The following is a 24,160-nucleotide window of genomic DNA, read 5'->3' on the forward strand; positions in this document are numbered from 1 at the left end:
CTCACAGCCCCAGTCTCTCTGCGGGGTGCTTTCCAACAGGCAGCAGAGCCGGCGTCATCGGGGCCTGGCTTGTAACAGATGAAAGGCAGCCGGGCTCCCCGCCTGGCTCATAAACCTTTCCCAAGCATCAGCTCTCGCCTCTGGCCATGTGCGCAGGGAGCTGGGGGATTGGCACACAGGGTCACCGCAGGCCTGGCCCACGGGGGACAAGGAGGCCGACGGGCGTCTGGCTCGCCTCACACCATGTGCAGCGCTAGCAGGCTGCCTGCACCTTGGGAGGGAGCAGGAGAGGATGCGGGAGGGCGGGGGGTGGAGGGAGCAAATCCTCCCCACCCTGAAACCTTGGGTCCGGGATTGGCCGCTCCTGCCTGCCCCATCAATCCTCGATGTACCCTGTGGGTGCACTTGTGGCCAAGCCTCACCCAACGCCAGCAGCACTGCCCTTCCCATCTCAGCGGGCCTGCCAGCATTTCCCTGCCCAGCAAGCCCAGCAGAGCCCAGCTCCCTCCCTCCTGCCTATTGCACAAACACTGCGGTCCATTCCCAACTCTAGGCAGGGAGTGGTGGGATCTCTGCTTAGAGTAGGGGCTGGGAGTAAGGACTCTTGGGTTCTGTTCCCAGCCGTGCAGTCACGGCAAATCTCTTCCCTGCTCTTTGCCTCAGTTTCCCCATCTGCAAGATGGGGATAACCCCAACCCAGCACTCTCAGCTCTTTCCAAAGGAAGTGGAACAGCTGCTTCTGGGGCCTGGCCTCTCCTCCTGGATCACAGAGTCCTGCCTGTGGGATGGGGCAAGTGTCCCCTTCAAAGCAGGGCAGCATAGAAACCTCCATCGCTAGCCAGAGCCCTCCATGAGAAGGGCTGCGTATCTGGGAGGTGCAGAGAGACCCGTGGGTAGCTCACTGCCGGCTTCTGCACCTGGCTTGAGCCGGCTCAGGGGCCACCTGGCTGCCTCGCCCAACTCCACTCCAGCCCCTCCCTAAGCCTGGAGAAGGGGGGTCCCAAGATGGACATTGGGACCGGGATAAGAGATGGCACATGCTTCCCTCTTCCTGGAATTTCTCGCCTGCCCAGCCCAGCCCCCACATCTCCCCTCTGCTGGTGTGTCCAGAGGGGGGAGTGGCACCAGTTGAGGGCGCCCCACAGCAGTGCTAAGCACCCTCCAGACGGACCCACCGTGGGCCCCTTATGGCTCACCCAGGACCTGGGTTTCCACATTTCCCAGCCTGCCCTGGCATCACGCGGGGGCAATGGGTCAGAAATCAAGGGGAGAGCACTGCTGCCTGCTGTACATGGCCTTTCTTGCGGTGTCGCAGCCGAGTACGGGGTGGGCCTCGCCCGGCTTGGCCGGGGGCGCCGGTGACCTCCCGGGGGCTGGCCTGGCGCTGGCTGCACTGATCCGTGGATCGCTCTAGTGCAGCTGTTTGGGCGTCACACGAACGTCCTTCCTCCCTGCAGAGGGTCGGGGGGGCTTCGGCATCCCGAGGCCTGGGTTCAAGGCCCAGCTCTGCCCTTGTCTCACGGCGTGAGCTTCCCTCGTCTGCCTGGCTTCCCCCTCAGGGTGACGGGGAGGGAAACGGCTGCAGGGGGCAGGCAGCCGATAGTCTAAGAGCAGGGAGTCTGATTAAAAAGGCAGAGCCACCTGATCGTTGGCTGAGCTGGCAGGTGCAGCTTGACAGCACCTTGGCAACGTCCCCGCGTGAGATCGACAGCCCTGCACTTAGCGACATTCCTCCCCTGGGGCTGGGGCTGGCAGAACAAGGGGCTCTTTGCCGCGGGGCCGCAGTCGCTCAATGGGCCATTGTTCTGGGGAAGGATCCTGCTGGGGAATGACTCAGGAGATTGTGGAGTCGGATTGGGTTCCAGGGGGCCTCTTGGCCCTGGGCGGAGGCAGAGTAGCAATCCGGCTGTGTCCTGCAGCTCCCCTTCCCCTGATTCAACCCCCTCGGAGCGGTGGGGCTCCTGAGCCAGGTAACCCCCAAGGGCTCTGAGTGAGGGCACAGCGAGAAAGGCAGAGAAACTCCCCGGGTTACTGAGCCCCGCAGAGAGACGAGCCAGGGAGGTAGCAATGGGGGAATACCGGGGCTATACAAACAGGCATCATTTGCCAAGCCAGCGCCCAGCACACCCCTCTTTGCCGTACACAGACAGACACTAGTGAGGGGACTGGCCCTTCCGCCCGCTAAGAGCCTGTCAGGGGGCTGCTGGGGCAGCCTGGCAGGTGGGCAGCGTCTTTGGAGGTTGCCGTCTTGTGCTCCAGCATCTCAGCTTGCGTTAAAGACACGCAGGTGGCCAACCCTCGTGCCGTGCGGCTGGAGCAGCTCCAAGAGGGGAAGCTGCTCCTGGGGGCTGTGAATTCAGCTGCCCAGTGATGGTGGTTTAAGTGGCAGGGTTGTTACTTGGGTCACTGCTGAGTGAAGCACGAGAGAAAGGCGAGGGAGGGTTACATACCTGTGAGTTGGGGGATCCTCTCACACATACCTGTGAGCGGGGGGCTGGCCCCGCTGTTGTGGGGAACTTTCCTGGCTCCCGCAGTGCCCTGGTGGAATCGGCTGGCGAAAGGCACTGAGTCCTCGCTCCCACTCCCTTCACCCGGAGGCCTTGCTGACCTCGAGGACTCTCCCGGGCGGGATCCTTGTAACCCTGACAAGGCTGGGTCCAGGATTCCTGGGGGGCTGGACCCCCCAGGCTTGTCGGGGTCACTTGGGACAGGGGGTCCCCGCTCCGGGGTCCTCTCTCTGCACTGGCCGCTTCCTTTACCCATTGATCTTGGCATTAAGTTCAAACCAGCAACAGTCAGAAAAATAAGGAAAGACGGGAAAGGCTGAAGAAGCAATGCGGGCACCGGGACACCGCAACCAGCCAGCTCTGGGAGGTAAGAAGAGTTCGCAGGCTGTTCCTCACCCGTCCCAGGCCCCTGCCCAGGCCCTGGCTGTGCTGATACCGAGGGTCGGACACCTGCCCTGGTGGTGGCCGCACACCCTCAGGCGCTGGGAGGTAGGGCCCTTCTCCCCAGCATCAGCCCCCCGTTGGGGTCACATCCCCCCTCCGTGTCCCGCTGCAAGGTGTCTTGTCTGGCGACGTCTCCCTGGGCAGGGCCCTCTGCCCAGGGCCCCCTCGCTCTCCCCAGCCGCTCACTGTGCTTGGCACAGCCGGCATCCGCTATCCCGGCTCTGGGCCCACAGCTTGCTTTGCTTAAGGAAAAGGCAGAGGTTTTAGGGGATTGCCACTTGCCCATCTGTCTCCCCGGGGGCACCGTTTTATTAGCGCTGGATACTTCCTGTCGGTGCAGCTGCCCCAGCTCCTGGCTCCGGGCTGCTCCAGCTCCTCCCCCTGCCCGCCTCCTCTGGCTCAGCGCTGCTGCTCTGCCCCTTCTCGGCCGCTTCTTGGACCCCTCTGGTTCCGCCACGGCTGCTGCTCTGCCTCCTGCCCAGCTCAGCTGCTGCTTTCCCCTTAGCTCTGCCCTCCTCTGGCTCACATGGAGGACAGGCCCCCGGGCTCCAGGCTCCCTCATTGGCTTGCCTGCCCTGTCAGTTGTGCTGACCTGGAGCATTGTCCTCTCCCTATTGGCCCTGGGGACTGTCAGTCTCAGGATCCTGCTTTCTCTTTGGCCCTCCCCCTTCTGTTGGTATGGGGAGAGAGCCAACCCCAAACCCCACTGAGCGTCAGTGCGGGGCCAGCAGCCCCCAGACAGTAGGGAGCCCTGCCCAATCTCCCGTGAGGAGCGTGAGGGTGGCGCTTGGGAGGGCACCGCCCTGCTCTCTCTCTGCCCCCTTTGCTGGGCACCCGTAGGACAGAAGGGGGCAGCTGAGCCTGGGTCCAGCTCTCGCCTGTCCCTGTGGACACCGGCTCTCCCCAGAAGCCTGAGGCAGCGGATTCATGCGGCCTCACCCGCCTCGTTGCCAGCAGAAGCCGAGAGGCAGTGGCCCCCCTGGGCCCCAGCAGCACAGCACAGGTCCCGGGGCTCTGGGCAGGTGAGGCCAGGCCAGGCTCCGGGCGGTGGAGTGAAGGACAGGGAGGACTCCTGGGGTCACCACTGGCTCAGCCCTGGGCTCGATCTGGCTCCTACCACTTCCTGGGGCTGGATTGGGCCCGATCGGTGCAGCCTATCCCCAGCAACCTCTGCAGGGTGGCTGAGTCTGAATGGGGCTGGGGCCAGGCCAGCGCCTCATACCCCAGGTGCCCTCCCCTCCCATAGCCTCCAACGGGGCTGGGGGGAGCGGGCACTGCCTGGCTCAGGACAGAGAGGCCCTGGGCTGGCAGCATCTCCCAGCAGCACTAAAGTCCCCGCAAGACAGTGGCGCTGAGCAGTGACATTAACCCTGTCTGCTTCCCTCCACATGTGTCACCATCCCAGCCCCTTCCACCAACTTGCCATACTCAGATCCACCTGGCTATAGCGACGGGCTCACCTCAGCATGGGCCTTGTGCGGTCCTGAGCTGGGTGAAGCTGACGGTTCAGTGTTCGTCCAACAAATTAAGCGCAAATCAACTGTGGGGAAAAAGTATCCAGTGCTAATAAAACGGTGCCCCCGGGGAGACAGATGGGCAAGTGGCAATCCCCTAAAACCTCTGCCTTTTCCTCCTGCTCCCAGCGACCAGCAGTACAGGAGACAGACGCGAGATTAAAACAGCCGTGTGACGAGTCACCGGCATACCCTGGCTCGCCTGTTTGAAAGAGACCCGTGCGCACTCCGCATTACCACGCTGTAACTCCCATATTGACCAGCAAGCCCCGAGGCCGTGTCCTGTAGACAAGAGGACGCTGTCACTGTCGTAATTCACTGACTTTCGTTTAGTTTACGAATTGGTTACAATTTAAAGTAACCCTGTTCTTGCTGGTTTGGCGGCACTGCTGGCTTTGTGCTTCTAAGTACATTTACCGCAGATTCCCGCCGAATCTATTTTTTGTCGACTGAAAACATGGTCAGAAGACGTACGGGTGCCTCTAGCTAATGTATTCGGCGGCTAATTGGTTTAACGCATTCACAATAGAAATCGGTTGCCGGGACGACAGAACTTTGGTCATTGCCCGTCCGCCATAAATCGGGGTCCACCCAGATTTCCGTCCCTAGCTACGCCGCCGCGTCCCACCGGGCGCTGCACAGACCTGGGCCGCCCTGAATCCTGCCCCCGAGCCATGGGCTGACTCGCCCTTCCCTGCACAGATGTCAGCCTTCCACCCGCCCGCCCATGCGGTGGGCCGATCCCAGCCGAGCCATGGGGCTGGCCCCGCTGTGTCTGCAGAGGATCTGGCCTGAGCGAGCTAAGCCCAGCCCAGCCTCGCTCCTGGAACCCAAACCTGTCGCCCGGGCTCTAATGGCTCAGTCCTGCGGTTGTGCTGCCCTCTGCGGGCTGTATATTGCACTGCACATTTCAAAGCCTGGCTGGCAATGGACTTTACTGGCATGGCAAACTCTACGAGAGAACGGCCAGACTGGGTCAGACCCAAGGTCCATCTAGCCCAGCGTCCTGTCTTCCGACAGCGGCCAATGCCAGGGGCCCCCGAGGGAGTGAACAGAACAGGTCATCATCAAGTGATCCATCCCCTGTCGCCCATTCCCAGCTTCTGGCAAACAGAGGCCAGGGACACCATTCCTGCCCATCCTGGCTAATAGCCATTGATGGACCTACCCTCCATGAACTCATCTAGTTCCTTCTTGAACCCTGTGAGTGTCTTGGCCTTCACAACATCCTCTGGCAAGGAGTTCCACAGGTTGACTGTGCGTTGGGTGGAGAAATACTGTCTTTTTTTTCCTTTTAAACCTCCTGCCTATTAATTTCATTTGATGATCCCTAGTTTTTCTTGTGTTATGAGGAGGAGTAAATAACACTTCCTTATTTACTTTCTCTACACCACTCGTGATTTTATAGACCTCTAGCATATCCCCCCTTATTTGCCTCTTTTCCAAGCTGAAAAGTCCCAGTCTTATTAATCTCTCCTCATATGGCAGCCGTTCCATACCCCTAATGATTTTTGTTGCCATTTTCTGAACCTTTTCCAATTCCAACGTATCTTTTTTGAGATGGGGCAACCACATCTGCATGCAGTATTCAAGGTGTGGGTGTACCATGGATTTATATAGAGGCAATAGGATATTCTCTGTCTTATTATCTATCCCTTTCCTAATGGTTCCCAACAGTCTGTTTGTTTTTTGGCTGCCGCTGCACAGTAGTGGATGTTTTCAGAGAACTCTCCACAATGACTCCAAGATCTCTTTCTTGAGGGTTAACAGCTAATTTAGACCCCATCATTTTGTATAAAGAAAAGGAGTACTTGTGGCACCTTAGAGACTAACCAATTTATTTGAGCATAAGCTTTTGTGAGCTACAGCTCACTTCATCAGATACATCCGATGAAGTGAGCTGTAGCTCACGAAAGAATCACAGAATCATAGAATATCAGGGTTGGAAGGGACCTCAGGAGGTCATCTAGTCCAACCCCCTGCTCAAAGCAGGACCAATCCCGAATTAAATCATCCCAGCCAGGGCTTTGTCAAGCCTGACCTTAAAAACCTCTAAGGAAGGAGATTCTACCACCTCCCTAGGGAACCCATTCCAGTGTTTCACCACCCTCCTAGTGAAAAAGTTTTTCCTAATATCCAACCTAAACCTCCCCCACTGCAACTTGAGACCATTACTCCTTGTCCTGTCATCTTCTACCACTGAGAATAGTTTAGAACCATCCTCTTTGGAACCACCTCTCAGGTAGTTGAAAGCAGCTATCAAATCCCCCCTCATTCTTCTCTTCTGCAGACTAAACAATCCCAGTTCCCTCAGCCTCTCCTCATAAGTCATGTGCTCCAGACCCCTAATCATTTTTGTTGCCCTTCGCTGGACTCTCTCCAATTTTTCCACATCCTTCTTGTAGTGTGGGGCCCAAAACTGGACACAGTACTCCAGGTGAGGCCTCACCAATGTCGAATAGAGGGGAATGATCACGTCCCTTGATCTGCTGGCTATGCCCCTACTTATACATCCCAAAATGCCATTGGCCTTCTTGGCAACAAGGGCACACTGTTGACTCCTATCCAGCTTCTCGTCCACTGTCACCCCAGGTCCTTTTCCGCAGAACTGCTGCCTAGCCATTCGGTCCCTAGTCTGTAGCGGTGCATTGGATTCTTCCGTCCTAAGTGCAGGACCCTGCACTTATCCTTGTTGAACCTCATCAGATTTCTTTTGGCCCAATCCTCCAATTTGTCTAGGTCCCTCTGTATCCTATCCCTCCCCTCCAGCGTATCTACCACTCCTCCCAGTTTAGTATCATCCGCAAATTTGCTGAGAGTGCAATCCACACCATCCTCCAGATCATTTATGAAGATATTGAACAAAACCAGCCCTAGGACCGACCCCTGGGGCACTCCACTTGACACCGGCTGCCAACTAGACATGGAGCCATTGATCACTACCCGTTGAGCCCGACAATCTAGCCAACTTTCTACCCACTTTATAGTGCATTCATCCAGCCCATACTTCTTTAACTTGCTGACAAGAATACTGTGGGAGACCATGTCAAAAGCTTTGCTAAAGTCAAGAAACAATACATCCACTGCTTTCCCTTCATCCACAGAACCAGTAATCTCATCACAGAAGGCGATTAGATTAGTCAGGCATGACCTTCCCTTGGTGAATCCATGCTGACTGTTCCCGATCACTTTCCTTATGCTCAAAGCTTATGCTCAAATAAATTGGTTAGTCTCTAAGGTGCCACAAGTCCTCCTTTTCTTTTTGCGAATACAGACTAACACGGCTGCTACTCTGAAACCTATCATTTTGTATGTATAGTTGGGATGATGTTTTCCAATGTGCATTACTTTACATTTATCAACATTGAATTTCAACTGCCATTTGGTTGCCCAGTCACCCAGTTTTGTGAGATCCCCTTGTAGCTCTTCCCAGTCTGCGTGGGACTTAACTGTCTTGAGTAGTTTTGTATCATCTGTAAATTTTGCCACCTACTGTTTACCCCTTTTTCCAGATCATTTATGAATATGTTGACTAGGACTGGTCCCAGTACAACCCCCTGGGGGACACCTCTATTTACCTCTCTCCATTCTGAAAACTGACCATTTATTCCTGCCCTTTGTTTCCTATCTTTTAACCAGTAACTGATCCCTGAGAGGACCTTCCCTCTTATCCCATGACAGCTTGCTTTGCTTAAGAGCCTTTGGTGAGGGACCTTGTCAAAGGCTTTCTGAAAATCTAAGTACACTATATCCACTGGATCCCCCTTGTCCACATGCTTGTTGACCCCATCAAAGAATTCTAGTAGATTGGGGAGGCAGGATTTCCCTTTACAAATACCATGTTGACTCTTCCCCAACAAATCATGTTCATCTATGCATCTGACAATTCTGTTCTTAACTATCGTTTCAACCAGTTTGCCCGGTACTGAAGTCAGGCTCACTGGCCTGTAATTGCCGCGGTCACCTCTGGAGCCTTTTTAAAAATTGGTGTCACATTAGCTCTCCTCCAGTCATTTGGTACAGAAGCTGTTTTAAATGATGGGTTACAGACTACAGTGTTGCCACTAAAGGTGTTGCCAATGTGTAAAAGACTCCTCAGGGGTCTGTAAGATCTGCCCATGGTCTGGCTATGGGGAGCAGGTACAGGTCTGATCCCTTGTTCGTTTGTCATCACTGCTCATTCCTAACCTAGTGGCAGATTGCTCCATTGTGCGATGTCACTGTTCTCCCATGTCAGACACAGTTTTCCCTTGTTGTTTGTTGACAAGAGGCACTTTCTGATCCCTGATAATTTGAGGTACTCTCCTGCGCATCCCCTAATGTCTGGGACGTTGGAGTAGAGAGGGTCTCAAGCTCTTCTCTGTCCTACTGGCCGCACGGTCACTGCTCTCTGGGTTCAGACTATGTTTTGTGCCTCCCACGTCTGTAATCACTGATTCTGTATCTGATGGGAGTCTGCCTTTGGTTTTGCTGTCACTGTGGTGAGCAGAGCTGTCCCCAGCAATTCTGGGGCCCTATGCAGCCCCCCCACAGGGTGTGTGTGTGGGGCCCCAGGCCTCTGTGGCGGGGGGACTTGCCCCAGGCCTCTGTGGAGGGGTGGGGCTGGCTTGGGGACAGCGGGGAACCACCCTGCAGCACTCACCAGTGGCGTGGCTGAGGCCGGGTGGCTGCACTTCCCGCTGCTGGTGAGTGCAGGTCCAGCCCTGCTGCAGAGCTCAGGGGAGTGGGGGCGGGGCTGGGCCAGAGCTGGAGCTGGGCCAGAGCTGGAGCAGGGGCTGGGGCAGCACACAGCTGCACAGGGCACCAGGAAATTTGTAAGTAATAGACTAAGTATTCTCTAGCCCATCCCTGACAGGTGTTTGTCTAACCTGCTCTTAAACATCTCCAATGATGGAAATTCCACAACCTCCCTGGGCAATTTACTCCCGTGCTTAACCACCCTGAGAGTTAGGAAGTAATGGCAGGTTTAGCTGAGATTCTTCAAGTTACTCAGCTTGTTAGCTGCACCAGCTCAAATCACTGGAAGGCCGGGGGGGGAGGGGGGGTTAGAGGCTAGTCCAGTGGTTAAAGCAGGAATCTGGAAGTCCTGGTTTCTATTCCTGGCCCTTGTTACCCTTTCTGGAAAATGCAGACAATGACTTCGTCGCTGGCAATTCTTTTAGATCATAGAATCATAGAATATCAGGGTTGGAAGGGACCTCAGGAGGTCATCTAGTCTAGATCCTCTGACGAAAAGCACTAGAGAAATGCAAAGCACCATTCCTATTCGACACAGATCTCACTGGCAGTTTGCTGTGCGTGTCGGATTCCCGGGGTGTTTGGAAATGAAAAATGAGTGTCTGACATCGGAGCTAGACCTGGTTCTGCTCCCTGTGTTCAGCACCCAGGGGTGCTTGGAAAAGAGCTTAGCTGACACGTGGCTTTGACAGTGCCTTGAGCACCCAAGTGAGCTTTGTACCTGCCCAGCTAGATACTTTCATCTGCAAAAGGTTTTGAAAATTCCGGCCCTACTTCGTGAGATACGTAAAGATACAGCAACACTGTGTACGGTTATAGCTGTGTGGGAAAATCCTGTGTCTAGCAAAACTTGGAGTGAAAGACCAGTGTATAAAAGAGAGAGGCTGTTCTGCCTAAATAAGATAGGGACGATAATCAAGATAACCAGAGCACAATGAGCCACAAATGAAGTCCCTTAAGCTTCACTTCATTTCATTCAGTCATGGAGGATGCGCTGGTCTCGTCTGTTGAAACAAACGGCTCAGATGCCAGGAGCTACAAATGAACGTCAGAAAGTGAAAACGCACTTCAGTCTTGGGAGCTCTCAGAACAGACCCCTGCGTAGAGAAACTTTGATTCCTGAACCTGCTGTGCCTTGCTGAGAAGAAAGGAGGGCACAGCGCTGGGCTCAGGGGGTGTTACCTCTAGACAAGGAAATCCCTCAGCAGCGGCTCTCTTTAGCGCGCGCTGTAAGGATTTGGCAGAGCGCTTGTCCTCTCGTATCCAGCAGCACCAAGGTTCTTATTTCCACGGGGTCGTGTATGTGGCTGGTGCTTCACAGGCAGATGAAAAAGTAACCCCTGTCCTTTCCAAAACATAGCAGAGGATGGGGGTGCTTCTGGGCATGATACAGGATACACAGCTGGGTAGCTCACCTTCTTTTAGGATGCCTTATGCAGCTTTCAGGTGGTAATATGTCGGTTGGAGGAAGCCGAGTCTGGGAAGAGGGCAGTGGACTGGAGAGTCGGTCACTGTTGGAAGGAATCGGTCCAGAGGGGGGACTTGAAGGAGTGAAGTTGGATGGCATGCAAGACCGGGGCGGCGGTGCCAGCAAATGAATGTGAGCTCCCCCACCCCATTACCCCGGTCTTTGGAAGGTGAGTTACCTGCCGGGCTTAGATGGGCTCTGAGCTCACCCCGCACTGAGCCCCAAGGAGCAAGAGAGAGATTCATAAATTCCGAGGCCAGAAGGGACTGTTGTGATCACCCAGTCTGATCTCCTGTGTAGCACAGGCCAGAGACCAGCCCCAGAGCAATCCCTAGAGCAGAGCTGTTAGAGACACCTCGAATCTTTGTATAAAAGGTGCCCGTGATGAAGAACCCACCATGACCCCAGCAAGTTGTTCTAATGGTTCATCATCCCCACCATCAGAATTGCACCCCCCCATGTCCTGAGATGGGCTATAGAGGGCTGTGCGCTCACAGAGGTGTGGGGGGAGTTTAGCTGGGGCAGGTGCCCAGGTCTGTGCTTCAGCTCAGCATTTGCTCTTCTCCTTGATGGATACCCTAGGGCTGATTGGACTCCCTGTTGTGGGCGTCATGGCAGAAGGAGTTTTCCTGAGCTATTTACTGACTTGGTGGACCACATTATGGAGCGCACGCAGTGCACAGGGAACAGGAATTAGTACATTTTCAAACTGCTTTTGTCTTTTCCAGCAAGGCCAAGAGACTGTGGTGGTGATTCGGAAACTCAGAGGACAAGCTGACATGCCAGTGGCCGCACACGCTGTTGCCAAGGAAAATGGCCCAGACGATGAAGCCAGAGCACAGAACTTGATCACTTTGAGCAGCCTAGCAACTGCCTTTTACCACTATTTCTTCAGCTACGCAAGAGGAAACTTTTTGTTCCTGAAAACCCGTGGAATGACAATGAGCTTTACTTCCTGTGACCATGTCCTCCAGCTGGACTAGCTCCAGATGTGATGGGCACCTCCCCATGCTGCTCCAGAGGATAGATACAGAAAGATACTGTGGAGAAAAACCAAACCTCCTCCCACACCAACCAGTGTTTCTGATGCAGCAAATGGTACTTTTTTGTTTAGAGTTCCATATCTTGATATTTTTAACTCAATCTGTTTGTCACTGCAAGAAAATTAAAATAAAATCCTTCTGTGACGGGTTCTCTCTGGGGTGCCCCGTGGAACTGCAGTACCACTGAGCCCCCCGACCCACCAGCCTGGGCTCCCTTTACACTGTACTGCTGTGACAAGCTCTCAAGCCCCCTCCAGCACCCATACAGGCAGGGACACACCCAGCTGCAGCTACATAAAGACACTGTGATCAGCCCTGCATGGGAAGGCTTCAGCTAAGGAACTTCCCAGCTCCTCAGGCACACACACCCCTTTGGAGTGTAAACCCAAAATTATACCGAACAGGGAACTGTACAGTGTAAGCTCATGAAATTCGCCCCCTCCCTCAGTGTGGAGAGGAATATACAACAGCTTTCTCCCCCGAGTTATGACTCCCCCACACACAGGTTTTTGACAAAGCAAAAACAAATGAACTACAAAAGATAGATTTTAAGTGATTATTAGGGAGAGCAAACAGATCAAAGCAGATGACCTAGCAAATAAAAAAATGCAGTCTAAGCTTAATATACTAAAGAGATTGGCTATGAATAGCAGATCCTCACCCTAAATGATACCGGCAGGCTGCACGTTCTTAAGGGGCAAGCCACGCGGACTCACAGCTTGGAATCCCCAGGTGTTCCAGTCACAGGCTAAAAATCCCTCTGGCCTGGATCCAGCTTCCCCCCAGCTCAGTCTTTGTTCCTCAGCTGTTTCCAGGAGTCTCTTTGGGTGGGGAGTCAGTGAAGAACCATGATGATGTCACTCCCCTGCCTTATGTAGCTTTTGCATATGGTGGGAACCCTTTATTTCAAAGCTTGGTGCCCACACCAGCCAGTAGAAAAACACTGGTATCCCAAGATGGAGACCAGCACCAGGTGACCTGATCACATGTCCCTGTAGGGTCACAGCAGCCATGAGTCAGAGGCCATTAGTAGCATCCTCAGGAAGGCTACCCCGCCCCCCATGGGCAATAATCTTCCAAGGCCTATTGTTCTCCCAAACGGTTCATTAATTTGAATGGGTCCTTCCCAGCCAGCCATCTAGACTGAGAGCCTTTTGCCTAGAGGGCGTTCCCCAGGTGTAAACACATTTTGTGATACAGATTCATAGTCAATATTCCTAACTTCATATACAGAAATGATACATGCATACAAATAAGATACTCATATTTGGTAAATCATAATCTTTCCAACGATCTCTGACATGACCTATCCTGCATAAAATACATCATAATTATCCCAGACTCGTATCGTAATATCTCTGTGAAGAATATGGGGTGCGTTGTTGTGACGATGTGACGCAGCAGGGAGGGAGGAGTATTGACCTGGGAATGTGCCCTGGGGACGGGAGACCTGAGAGCCTGTCACTTGAGCCAGGAGGGGGAGGGGGAGGTGACACCTCTGCCCAGGAATGTGGATGGAGGCTGCAGCAGGGAACCTGCTCGGTGGGTTTAGTTTCAGTTTGGGGCTGGGTGGAGGAACACAGGGAACCCCAGGGCTGGGGTCTAAGCTCCCTGCTCCCCCAGAAGGACTTCACTGAGGGGTCCTGGGGGTACCCACAAGCTCTGTTTTGGACTGTGTTCCTGTTGTCCAATAAACCTTCTGTTTTACTGGCTGGCTGAGAGTCTCAGTGAATCCCAGGAAGAGGGGTGCAGGGCCTGGACTCCCCCACACTCCGTGACAACTGGTGGCAGCGGTGGGATCTACTGCACCCCGTGAACGGCGCTTCCTGCAGTAAGTGACTGGGGAACAGTAAAACGAAGGGGGATTGACGGGGACCAGGCGTGCTGAAGATTCAGAGAGAGACGGTTTCAGGGGGCGGTTAACCCCTGGGAGTGGGTGACCAGAGAGAAGGACTTTTGCAGTAACAGGGTCCCCCGGGGGATTGCAGCGAGCGGTCCCAGGGGCGGAGGAGTCTGCAGCTCGACCCTGGCAAAGAGGTGGTGACCTCAAGAAGGACTGGCACACTAGGGGCTTTTCCTGGAAACCGTGGACAGCTGCCCAGCCTGCGAGTGGCCAGCCGGGAGATGTACGCTAAACGCCTTAAGAGCGACCTGGTGGAGCTGTGCAGGCAGAGGGGGCTGCGCGTCGGGAGGTCCACCAAGGAACAGCTGATTGCCCAGCTGGAGGAGAGGGATCGCTTGGATGACCCGATCCCTGTCCCTGAGGGAAGCCGCCCGGCGGACGCAGCGTGGGCCCTGGGGCCTGACCAGGCTGGGAGGGGTCAGACTGCTGCCCAGGACACCCCGAGACCCTTCCTACCTATGCCTGGGGGAGGGGTTGTGGGAAGCCCAGCGAATACCGAGGGCCCCCTGACCCCAGCAGCCAGCAGGGGATCCTCCCAGCGGAGCTCCCCATCCCTGGAGCGGATGCGGCTGGAATGGGAGAGGGAGAGGAAAATGAGGGAGCTGGAGGATCATGAAAAACAACGTCAACATGAGGAGAAACAACGTCAACATGAGCAGGAGGAGAAGGAGAAACAACGTCAACATGAGCAGGAGGAGAAGGAGAGGGAGCGTCAGGAGAAGGAGAGGGAACGTCAGGAGAAGGAGAGGGAACGTCAACATGAGCAGCAGGAGAAGGAGAAACAAAGACAGCATGAACTGGAGCTGGCCAGGCTGAGGAGCAGTGGGGCCCCGGCTGCGGTGAGTGAGGGGGGACCCAAGACTGCAAGGAGCTTTGATAAGTGCTTCCTGGCCCAGCGGAAGGAGGGGGAGGACATAGATAGCTTCCTGACGGCCTTTGAGAATGCCTGCGAGCTGCACAGGGTTGACCCTGCAGACAGGCTCCAGTTCCTCACCCCCTTACTGGACCCCAAAGCCGTGGAGGTCTACAGCCGGATGACAGGGGCAGAGGCAGGGGACTATGAACTGTTCAAACAGGCCCTGCTCCGTGAGTTTGGGCTGACCCCCGAGATGTACCGGAGAAGGTTCCGGAGTCAGCGTAAAACGCCTGAGGTCACCTACCTACAACTGGTCAACAGGATGCAGGGATATGCCCGCAAGTGGACAGCGGGGGCCCAAACTAAAGAGGACCTGCTTGACCTGTTTGTACTGGAGCACCTGTATGAACAGTGCCCTTCCGACCTGAGGCTGTGGCTGGTGGACAAAAAGCTCGCGAACCCCCAGCATGCAGGGCAGCTGGCCGACGAGTTTGTGAACAGTCGGTCAGGGGGTAGCCGGGAGGAGTCCCAAAAGAACAGGCCCCCCCCGATGCAGAGAGAGAGTCACCATGGGGCCTCCCAGCGGGGAAATAGGGAGAACCCCCTCCAAAGGGGAACGCCTGGTGTCGGGCCCCTCCGACCCGTTCGAGGGGACCAACGTGACCTGAGCTGCTATCACTGTGGCCAGAGAGGCCACGTACGGGCCCAGTGCCCCGGGCTCAGGGACAGACTGAGCAGACCCAACCTACCCAGGGTTAACTGGGTAGGGACTCAGCTGGACGAGGGGCAGGCGACCCAGGAAAGGGGGGCTACCAGTTTGCCACCTGCTCAGGAGGGAAGAGTACCCCCAGCCAGCCCCGCCAGAGGGCTGGAGGCTCTGGACTCAGGGTGCTCGGTTTACAGGGTGGGTGCGGGGCTGTCCCTCCGGAGAGAGTGCCTTGTTCCCCTGGAGGTGGATGGGAGGAAGGTCAATGGATACTGGGATACGGGCGCGGAGGTGACGCTGGCCCGGCCCGAGGTGGTGGCCCCAGATCGGGTGGTGCCCAACACCTACCTGACCCTGACGGGGGTGGGCGGGACCCCATTTAAGGTGCCCGTGGCAAGGGTACACCTGAAATGGGGGACCAAGGAGGGTCCCAAGGATGTGGGGGTACACCACCATTTGCCCACTGAAGTTTTGATGGGGGGAGACCTAGAGGACTGGCCAAGCAACCCCCAGACCGCCCTGGTTGTGACCCGTAGCCAGAGCCGGCGAGGGGCACTGCGACCTGACCCTGGGGAGGGTACCACACTGGAGGCGCGAGACCCTACTCTGGTGGGGAGGGAGCGCCGAGGGGCACGGCTCAGAGAGGCTGCGGCCTCAGACCTGGCCACGGAGGGGGAACCGGGCCCCATCCCTTCCCCAGCCGCTGAGTTCCAGGCCGAGTTGAGGAAAGATCCCTCCTTGCAGAAGCTCAGGGACCTGGCCGACCTCAGTGAGGGACGGACCATGAGGAGAGGCTGCCAGGAGAGGTTCCTGTGGGAGAAGGGGTTCCTGTACCGAGAATGGGCTCCCCCAGGGGAAGGGGAGTCCTGTGGGATCAGGAGGCAGCTGGTGGTCCCCCAGAAGTACCGCCGCAAGCTCCTGTCCCTGGCCCATGACATCCCCCTCGCAGGGCACCAGGGAATCCGGCGCACCCGGCAGAGGTTGCTACAGAACTTTTACTGGCCCGGGGTCTTTACCACCGTCCGGCAGTATTGCCGATCCTGTGACCCCTGTCAGAGGGTGGGGAAGGCCCGGGACAAGGGGAAAGCGGCGTTGAGACCTTTGCCCATCATAGAGGAGCCTTTCCAGAAGGTGGCCATGGACATCGTGGGGCCTCTCAGCAAGACGACCCGGTCGGGGAAGAAATACATTCTGGTGGTGGTAGATTTCGCCACCCGCTACCCCGAGGCAGTGCCCTTAGCTTCCATTGAAGCAGACACCGTGGCAGATGCGCTCCTGACCATTTTCAGCCGAGTGGGGTTCCCCAGGGAAGTCTTGACAGACCAAGGCTCCAACTTCATGTCGGCCCTGCTCCGGTGCTTGTGGGAGAAATGTGGGGTCCGGCATGACTGGGCCTCAGCGTATCACCCCCAGTCCAATGGGCTGGTGGAGAGGTTTAACGGGACGCTAAAGATGATGCTGAAAACCTTTATGAACCAGCACCCGCAGGATTGGGACAAGTACTTACCTCACCTGCTGTTCGCGTACAGGGAGGTGCCCCAGGAGTCTACCGGATTTTCGCCTTTCGAACTGTTATATGGAAGGAGGGTGAGGGGCCCCCTGGACCTGATGAGAGACGAGTGGGAGGGGAAGGCCACTCCCGATGGAGAGTCAGTGGTGGAGTATGTCCTGACCTTCCGAGAGAGACTGGCTGAACTCATGGGCCTGGCCAGGGAGAATCTGGCCAGAGCCCAGAGGAAGCAGAAGGTCTGGTATGACCGCACGGCGCGGGCCCGTGCCTATGCCACCGGGGATCAGGTGATGGTTCTCATCCCGGTGAGAAAGAACAAACTACAGGCCGCCTGGGAGGGCCCGTTCAAGGTCGTCAAGCAGCTCAATGAGGTAAACTATGTGGTGGAGCTGTCGAACCGGGCCCACCACCGCCGGGTGTACCATGTGAATATGATGAAGCCATATTATGCCAGGGGGAATGTGGTGTTAGCTGTGTGTGGTCAGTGGGAGGAGCAGGGAGATGACCCTTTAGTAGATCTATTCCCTGGGACCAGAGCTGGTTCCCCCCTGGAAACAATCCCCCTCTCGGATCAGCTCACCCCTGCCCAGCAAGCTGAGGTCAGGGGGGTGCTGCATCCGTACCGACAGCTGTTTTCCAACCAGCCTGGACGCACTAATCTGACTGTCCACCGGGTGCAGACAGGGTCGCACCCGCCGATAAGATGCTCCCCCTTCCGAGTCACAGGGAAAACTGCTCAGGACCTGGAAAGAGAGGTCCGGGACATGCTGGCTTTGGGGGTGATCCAGCCATCGGCCAGCCCTTGGGCCTCGCCGGTGGTGCTGGTCCCCAAAAAGGATGGGTCAGTCCGGTTCTGTGTGGACTATCGGAAGCTCAATGCCATCACTGTATCGGATGCCTACCCCATGCCCAGGCCGGACGAGCTCCTAGACAAGCTGGGAGGAGCTCGGTACCTTACCACCATGGACCTTACAAAGGGCTACTGGCAAGTGCCGCTGGATGCAGATGCCCGGCTGAAATCGGCCTTTATCACCCCTCTGGGGCTCTATGAGTTTCTGACCCTGCCTTTCGGCCTCAAGGGAGCACCGGCCACCTTCCAGCGCCTGGTGGACCAGCTCCTGAGGGGGATGGAGAGTTTTGCCGTGGCGTATATTGACGACATCTGTGTCTTTAGCCAGACCTGGGAGGACCACATGTCCCAGGTTAGACAAGTGCTGGACCGACTCCAGGGGGCTGGGCTGACTGTCAAAGCGGAGAAGTGCAAGGTGGGGATGGCTGAAGTATCTTACCTGGGCCATCGGGTGGGGAGCGGCCGCCTAAAGCCGGAACCGGCCAAGGTGGAGGTGATCAGAGACTGGCCCGCTCCCCACACCAAAAAGCAGGTCCAAGCCTTTATTGGGATGGCAGGATACTACCGAAGATTTGTGCCCCACTTTAGCGCCATAGCCACCCCCATCACTGAGCTAGGCAAGAAGGGGAAGCCAGACAAGGTGGTCTGGACCGAGCAGTGCCAGGAGGCTTTCCGGGCGCTGAAGGAGGCTCTGGTCAGTGGCCCAGTTCTAGCAAACCCAGACTTTGACAAGCCCTTTGTGGTGTTCACCGATGCCTCCGACACGGGACTGGGGGCGGTGTTAATGCAGGAGGATGAAAAGGGGGAGAGACACCCCATCGTGTACCTGAGCAAGAAGTTGCTACCCCGGGAGCAACACTACGCGGCCATTGAGAAGGAGTGCCTGGCCATGGTGTGGGCTCTCAAGAAACTAGAGCCCTATCTCTTCGGGCGACACTTCACCGTGTACACCGACCACTCTCCCCTGACCTGGCTGCACCAGATGAAAGGAGCCAACGCCAAGCTCCTGAGGTGGAGCCTGCTCCTGCAGGATTACGACATGGACGTGGTCCATGTGAAGGGAAGTGCCAACCTGATAGCGGATGCGCTGTCCCGGAGAGGGGGCCCCGAACTTCCCCAGGTCACTGGTCACAGTGACCCCGCTCAGTTCAGTCTCGAAGGGGGGAGAGATGTGAAGATGTGACGCAGCAGGGAGGGGGGAGTGTTGACCTGGGAATGTGCCCTGGGGACGGGAGACCTGAGAGCCTGTCACCTGAGCCAGGAGGGGGAGGGGGAGGTGACACCTCTGCCCAGGAATGTGGATGGAGGCTGCAGCAGGGAACCTGCTCGGTGGGTTTAGTTTCAGTTTGGGGCTGGGTGGAGGAACACAGGGAACCCCAGGGCTGGGGTCTAAGCTCCCTGCTCCCCCAGAAGGACTTCACTGAGGGGTCCTGGGTGTACCCACAAGCTCTGTTTTGGACTGTGTTCCTGTTGTCCAATAAACCTTCTGTTTTACTGGCTGGCTGAGAGTCTCAGTGAATCCCAGGAAGAGGGGTGCAGGGCCTGGACTCCCCCACACTCCGTGACAGTTGTCACACCTTCATTTCAGGCTGTGTTGAGTAAATGCTTGGGAATATCGACGGCATGTGGCCAGAAGTCAGGGCAGTGCCCTCAAAGGTGTAACAGTGCAGAGTGAGACCTGGAAGGCAGAGCTTGTTGGCTAAAAATCATGGCTGTGATCATCTGGTCTGACCTCCTGCATAACACAGGCCCACTTCAATCCCCCCCACCTCCAGGACTGGGGCACAGGCACCTCCCCCATTGCAATCCCCCCACCTCAGGGACTGGGGCACAGGCACCCCCCACTTCAACCCCCCCACCTCCAGGACTGGGGCGCAGGCACCTCCCCCATTGCAATCCCCCCCACCTCCGGGACTGGGGCACAGGCCCCTCCCCCACTTCAATCTCCCCCACCTCCGGGACTGGGGCGCAGGCCCCTCCCCCACTGCAATCCCACCACCTCAGGGACTGGGGCGCAGGCACCTCCCCCATTGCAATCCCCCCCACCTCAGGGACTTGGGCGCAGGCACCTCCCCCATTGCAATCCCCCCCACCTCAGGGACTGGGGCGCAGGCATCCCCCACGTCAGTACCCCCACCTCCAGGACCGGGGCACAGGCACCTCCCCCATTGCAATTCCCCCCACCTCAGGGACTGGGGCACAGGCACCTCCCCCACTTCAATCCCCCCCACCTCAGGGACTGGGGGGCAGGCACCTCCCCCACCTCAGGACTCATAGAATCAATTTCTCCTCCTAACAGAAGCAGCCTGGCAAAGTCCTGGATATTCATAGAATCATAGAAGATCAGGGTTGGAAGGGACCTCAGGAGGTCATCCAGTCCAACCCCCTGCTCAAAGCAGGACCAAGCCCCAACTAAATCATCCCAGCCAGGGCTTTGTCAAGCCTGACCTTAAAAACTTCTAAGGAAGGAGATTCCACCACCTCCCTAGGGAACCCATTCCAGTGCTTCACCACCCTCCTAGTGAAAAAGTTTTTCCTAATATCCAACCTAAATCTCCCCCACTGCCACTTGAGACCATTACTCCTCGTTCTGTCATCTGCTACCACTAAGAACAGTCTCGATCCATCCTCTTTGGAACCCCCTTTCAGGGAGTTGAAAGCAGCTATCAAATCCGCCCTCATTCTTCTCTTCCGCAGACTAAACAATCCCAGTTCCCTCAGCCTCTCCTCGTAAGTCATGTGTTCCAGTCCCCTAATCATTTTTGTTGCCCTCCGCTGGACTCTTTCCAATTTTTCCACATCCTTCTTGTAGTGTGGGGCCCAAAACTGGACACAGGGGGCTGCTTGGGCAGGAAGGGGGCCAGCGTTGCTTTGGTCACAGCCGCAGCTGCACGTTGGCCGGGTATTTGCACTGAGCCATCGTCCCTGCTGCTCAGGACTCTTTCCTGAGCAGCTTCGGTTGAATGTAGAACCCAGCAACATGCACGAAGAGTTTGGATTTTCCTGCCCCATGTGCATTGCCCATTGCCCTCGTGAGGGCGCCGTGTGGAATCTCACCCCAAGAGGCGGAACTGCGGAGTTTTAATTTTGTTCCTCAGAAACCGGACAGTTGTATGGGATTCCAGCCTCGGTGTGAGCGAGCAGAGTGCGCGCAGCGTTGCACGGAGCACAGAGAAAGGTAGCAGCTCTTAGTACGCGCCAGGCAGACAGAGCCATGCCGGGGAAAATCCACCGGCTGGGACAAGTCCAGCCCAAGTCTCAAGATGCTGCTGGCCTGTTTATCCGAAGAGGCTGTTCGCTGTTTTATGAGGATTCAGCGCTGGGCTGCAGTCACGTCTCAGGGCTTCGTAAAAGAAGCCAGTTTAATGGGGTGGAGTCCTGGTCTCTGGCACATGCAGGGTGCAGGAGGAGAACGGCCTTTGGGTTTGGTCCCTGCTCCAGACCCTCTCTCCTTGGCCTTGGCTCAGGCCCGCACTCCCCGGGGCATTGCCCGGCCCCTCTCTCCCTGAAGTCTATTTCCCCAATATTTGCGTTGGATATTTCTATTTTTTCAGCACCTGCCCTCTCCACTCCATCAGGACTGGAGCATAGACACCTCCACCTCCCTGCAACACTGGCATTAAGGGGCCTTCCACCCCATCAATTTTGCAGCTACTCTCCTCTCTCACTGCCACTGCCCAAAGGGGCTTCCCATTGGCTAATGGAAGTTAGGGATGGAAAGGTCCTACTAGGTCCCAGCCCATCCGCAGAGACAGGGTACAACTGTACTGCCCCAATTATACATTTTCTACCACTATTTCCGTTCTAGTTTTAAATGTCTCACCTGATGGGGCTCTCGCCTGGCCCCTTGGGAGCCTGCTCCAAAGCTGAGTACACATGCCTGGCCTCATTTCCTGCTATTCAGCCTACATTTCCCATCCTAGGATGTGTTTTGCTGTTGGATGCAGTTCAGTGCCAGAAAAGACTCTTGCCCCAAATCTAGAGGTCTTCTCCCTGTGTGGGAATCCTTCCTAGTACTGGAGACCCTTTCGATCTGCAGGGGGAAAACCGCTCCATCTCTGGTTCAAAGTGTAAACTTCTTTGGCACCAGGAGACTCTTGGCTGCAGGAGGACCGTCCCTTAGACCTGCATTTTCAAAAATGTTCACTTATTTGGTGGGTGCTCAGCGCCTCTGAAAACTAGGTCCATGGTATCTCAAGCTGGGCTCCCAAAAACCGAGGTCCATCAATTTGTGAACCCCTTTGAAAATGTGAACCCCTTTATTCACACTGCTGCTGTCTTGGTGCAAGGGGGAGCTGAGGCAGCAACAGAAGCACTAAACTCCCACATCTGACCTGCATTCCCTAGCCTCTGCCCCCACCTCCCCAGATTTCCCATATTCCCCCACACTCCAGTCATCACCCTGCTCCCAGGGGGACAGCACAGTGGGGAGAGCTTGGGAGGTGTGTGTGAGGCTATAGGATGTCTGGGGGTGGGGGAAATGGCTCTAGGGGGATCCAGAAGGGAGAACAGCCATGAAAGAGTGCAGGGAGATTAGCAGGGGAGAGTGGTTGTTTGGCTATGTGGGGATATCATGGGGTGGGTGGCCAGTACGTCTGCAGGGAGGCATTGGTCTGTCACATGGGGGAAGTAGTGCAGTGAGGAGCCCTCCAGGCACCAAGCCTAGACACTCTGCTTCCCTTCGTCATTGCTGTCATGGCAGCAGCACTGGAGGATCCAGCACGGGCACTTCAAGAGCTCCCCATTGCACTGCTGCTTCAGTCCGGTGGGGAATCAAGGCAGCAGGGCCAGCCAAGCCTGTTGAGTGCTGATGCCGCAGCGCAGAGCTGTTGTGCTCTCCCGCATCCCAGGCCTCCCTCACAACCCTGCTCTACCTGACCCCAGACCTCCTGCATAGCTTCAGTCTCCTGCCCCCTCCCACTTCACTGGCCTGCATATCCCAGCTCAAACCCCTGGCTCACTTGGTCTGCTCCCTCCTCCCCCAGTTCCCTGAAACACCATCAGGTGTGTCAAATCTGATTTGTGGTTTGTGTCCCAGTCTATTTGTGTTGTCCATCCCAGTCTGCCATTTTGTAAAGGGTGCATCTAAACTTGTGCATTTCTTGCCAAACCTGTGAAGATTTACTTCCCTCATTTTCATTTTCTCCTACCCTTATAGGTGCAGAAGGAATCTGAGCCTCTATGGAATTCCTGCTGGATTATGACCAAGTGAAGGGAGAAGCCCGCTGAACTCAAGAGAAGAGGATATCAAAACGTGTTTTAATCCCCAGATTTACATAGTTTCACACTGAATTTATGGAGCGCTTGTTGTTCTTCTAGTTGTGATCTAATTTAAGGGGTTATCATAATTCTAAACCAATTCCAGGATGGATTATAAAGGATTATTTATATTGTGTAAAACTCGATATCACAGTTAGGATAGGGCCATCTAGGACTGGGTGCACTGCACACACACAGGAAGTCACAGATGGAGCCTGCTCAAAACAGCTTACAGCCTGACTTGAAACAAGACAGAAAAAGTGAGCATAACAAACAAGAGGAGGGAATGATCTGGAGAAAGGGGTAAACAGTGAGGTGGCAAAGTTTGCAGACGATACTAAACTGCTCAAGATAGTGAAGACCAAAGCAGACTGAAGAACTTCAAAAAGATCTCACGAAACTAAGTGATTGGGCAACAAAATGGCAAATGAAATTTAATGTGGATAAATGTAAAGTAATGCACATTGGAAAAAATAACCCCAACTACACATAGAATATGATGAGGGCTAATTTAGCTACAACTAATCAGGAGAAAGATCTTGGAGTCATCGTGGATAGTTCTCTGAAAACATCCACGCACTGTGCAGCAGCAGTCAAAAAAGCAAATGGGATGTTAGGAATCATTAAAAAAGGGATAGAGAATAAGATGGAGAATATCTTATTGCCCTTATATAAATCCATGGTACGCCCACATCTTGAATACTGCATACAGATGTGGTCCCCTCATCTCAAACAAGATATACTGGCATTAGAAAAGGTTCAGAAAAGGGCAACTAAAATGATGAGGGGTTTGGAACAGGTCCCATATGAGGCGAGATTAAAGAGGCTAGGACTTTTCAGCTTGGAAAAGAGGAGACTAAGGGGGGATATGTTAGAGGTATATAAAATTATGAGTGGTGCGGAGAAAGCGAATAAGGAAAAGTTATTTACTTTCCCGTAACACAAGAACTAAGGGCCACCAAATGAAATTAATGGGCAGCAAGTTTAAAACAAATAAAACGAAGTTCTTCTTCACACAGCACACAGTTCAATCTGTGGAACTCCTTGCCTGAGGAGATTTTGAAGGGGAAAGGGGTTCAGTAGGCGGCAGCCCCCTCAGTCAGGGCTGACCCCATGCCCCAGCCCAGCACTAGGGAGCAGTGGGAGGAAGGGGGTTCAGTAGGGGGCACCCCCCTCATTGAGGGCTGACCCAATACCCCAGCCCAGCACTAGGGAGCAATGGGAGGAAGGGGGTTCAGTAGGGGGCACCCCCCTCATTGGGGACTGACCCAATGCCCCAGCCCAGCACAAGGGAGCAGTGGGGGAAAGGGGGCTCAGTAGGGGGCACCCCCCTCATTGGGGGCTGACCCCATGCCCCAGCCCA

At 55.5% G+C, this 24,160-nt stretch overlaps 1 long non-coding RNA gene across 3 annotated transcripts; it reads left to right on the forward strand.

Moving 5' to 3' along the window:
• Positions 1-1,827: 1,827 nt before the first annotated feature.
• On the forward strand, positions 1,828-22,806 carry LOC141981236 (uncharacterized). Of its 3 annotated transcripts, XR_012637697.1 has the most exons (4): positions 2,246-2,874; positions 10,642-10,839; positions 11,399-11,768; positions 22,697-22,806. It is a non-coding gene; the product is annotated as an uncharacterized LOC141981236 (long non-coding RNA). The 3 variants fall into 3 exon arrangements; XR_012637698.1 differs by lacking the exons at positions 2,246-2,874; positions 22,697-22,806 and adding an exon at positions 1,828-1,970 and having other exon boundaries at positions 11,399-12,853; XR_012637696.1 differs by lacking the exon at positions 22,697-22,806 and having other exon boundaries at positions 11,399-12,853.
• The last annotated feature ends 1,354 nt before the right edge of the window (positions 22,807-24,160 follow it).

This window comes from Natator depressus, chromosome 2, assembly GCF_965152275.1.
Source record: "Natator depressus isolate rNatDep1 chromosome 2, rNatDep2.hap1, whole genome shotgun sequence".
Lineage (NCBI taxonomy): Eukaryota > Metazoa > Chordata > Testudines > Cheloniidae > Natator > Natator depressus.